Below are 2,309 nucleotides of genomic sequence, written 5' to 3'. Positions count from 1 at the left end.
CTTGGCGAGGTTAAGGAAAGTTGCGGGTTCTTCTTTCTTCGGGAAGAAATAAGGGAACAACGCTGACAATCCTGCATTAGCATTTGCCACGCCTTCACGAATTTCGCGCCCGTGAAACTCCAGAAGAGAAAGTGCGTCAAGGAGAGGATCGTTGACAGGATTATCCAGATCAAAATCCTGGTTTGTTTGGGCTGCCACACGAGACAAGACATCAGTCAACAACCAAGAAACAGGAAGTGCAGTAAAATAAAAGGGATTGATAATATTACTCAGAGTACGTCGACTTTGCGACTTCAAACGCTTGAGGATTCCTTCGTCACGAGAAGCTTGTGCAGCTTTGTGCTCATCCAAGGCAGCTGTCGCATCCTCAAGTTTCTTCTGCAGTTCCTCGACACCAGCAGCTTTCGCCCTAGCTTCATCAGCTTCGACCTTGGCTTTGCTAACAGCGAGTTCGGCTTTCTTGCGAGCCGCCTCACTTTGCTCAAGTTTTTGAGCCAGTGCGTCGGCGCGTTCGTTAGCCTCTGCAAGTTTCTCTGTCGAGATATGGAAAAAAGAGAGAAGAAAGATCAAAAAATCGCGGCAAGTAACAGGAGTGACAAATTAAGGAAAAACGACAAGTATGAAAGTCGTTACCTTCGGCTCTATTAGCATATTCACGGTACCCAATAAATTGGGAACCGATGCGGAGAAGATCCTTGATCATAGGCTGTTCAACGTGAACACAGTAAGAGAAACATCGGCATAAAAAAAAAAAGATGTGAAGAAACAAAATAAAGAAAATATAGATGTCGACAAACTTACATCATCTAGGAGCGGGGGCGACGAACTGCCCAACTGAGGGGCAGGATCAACAATCTTTTCAACCCGTGCCCTTTTTGGTGAAGGGGCACGGGGGCTCGAAGGAGTAGATGTATCAACATTTTGTTGAGGAGGCGACGATTCCTCCCCTTCAACTGGTTTTTCTGAAATAACTAAAGTATGTGACGTGCTCGTTCGAGCAGCCACATCTAAAGTTGGTGTTTCTTCATCATCACTGTGACAAAATAGCGGCAGCATAAAAGCAAGGCAAGATAAAATTCTTCAAATAAAAAAGGAAAAGAGCAAGGAACCTACGAGCTGATGATACTCTCGATGTATGGATCATAAGCTGCTTTTCGAGGTGCAGGAGCAGTTTCTTCGGGTTTCGAGGTCCCGGAATCTTCGGCATTGCTCCTTTTCCTTTTGCTCTTCGGAGAAACAGCAGGAGGAGGAGATTGCGCTGATGTTGTATCTTCGGAGGCAGCATCCTTCTCGCAGATCCCGCAGATTTTCGAGAATCTGCGGGTTCATTCACAAAAGAGGGGGTCTCCTGGTTGACATCATCGACAACGGCTCTTTCTTCGACCTCTCCATCCTCAGGAAGAGGAGGAAGGGAAGCCATAGTAGGATGATTCTACAAGGAAATAGTGACAAAAGAGAATAAGTGAGATACCACTGCAATAAGATACGAGGAACAGTTCGTAACAAGATAGAACTTCGGGAAGAGAAAATACCTCGGGAAAAGGATTGGAAGCACCGTATGGTTCCACTCGACAGAGGAGGGAATAGGATCCTTCTTGCCTAATCGAGAAATTCTTCGAACCAATTTTTCCAAGTCCTTTACGTAAAGATCACTGGAGATTCTGTTGGCGTCATTTTCACCAGAATACGTCCAAAGGGGATTTTTGCGAGCACGAAGAGGCTGCACTCTAATCCTAAGGAAGTAGGCGATAATTTGAACACCAGATAGCTCTTTGCCTCGAGTGTTTTGAAGATGACGGATACGAGCCATGAGCGCCTCTGTCGCCTTTTTCTCTTCTTCAGAAGCTTCGGCATCCCAGGAACGGCGACGCTGAATCCTGGCACTTCCGTCAAAAGGAACTATGTTGTGCTCCACAGAATTGGCGCTTTCTTCGTGGATGTAGAGCCACTTTTTGCGCCATCCTTGGACAGAATCAGGAAACTTGACGTCGAAATAATCGACATCAGTCCGAACACAGATAACAACGCCACCTATGTTATAAGTGACGTTGTGGGAGCCATTACGGCGGAGGCAGAAAATGCGCTTCCACAGAGCCCAATTGGGAGGGATTCCGAGGAAGCATTCGCAAAGTGTGATAAAAATAGAAATGTGAAGGATGGAATTGGGAGTCAACTGGTGCAGTTGAATCCCATAAACGAAAAGAAGGCCGCGGAGGAAATCATGGATTGGGGTTGAAAGGCCGCGGATCAGGTGATCAACAAAACTAACCCGATACTCCATTGGAGGCTTGGGGTAGCTTTCTTCGCTA

At 46.4% G+C, this 2,309-nt stretch overlaps 1 long non-coding RNA gene across 1 annotated transcript; it reads right to left on the bottom strand.

Annotated features, from left to right (window-relative positions):
• Window positions 1-631: 631 nt before the first annotated feature.
• Window positions 632-1,258, bottom strand: LOC139832906 (uncharacterized). Its single transcript, XR_011747727.1, has 3 exons — window positions 1,114-1,258; window positions 802-1,033; window positions 632-706 (listed from the first exon to the last, which is right to left on the bottom strand). It is a non-coding gene; the product is annotated as an uncharacterized lncRNA (long non-coding RNA).
• Window positions 1,259-2,309: the final 1,051 nt, after the last annotated feature.

Source organism: Lolium perenne, chromosome 1 (genome assembly GCF_019359855.2).
Source record: "Lolium perenne isolate Kyuss_39 chromosome 1, Kyuss_2.0, whole genome shotgun sequence".
NCBI classification, from domain to species: domain Eukaryota; kingdom Viridiplantae; phylum Streptophyta; class Magnoliopsida; order Poales; family Poaceae; genus Lolium; species Lolium perenne.
The sequence above is the reverse complement of the archived record's forward strand: the minus strand, read 5'-3'. Positions and strand labels throughout refer to the sequence as shown.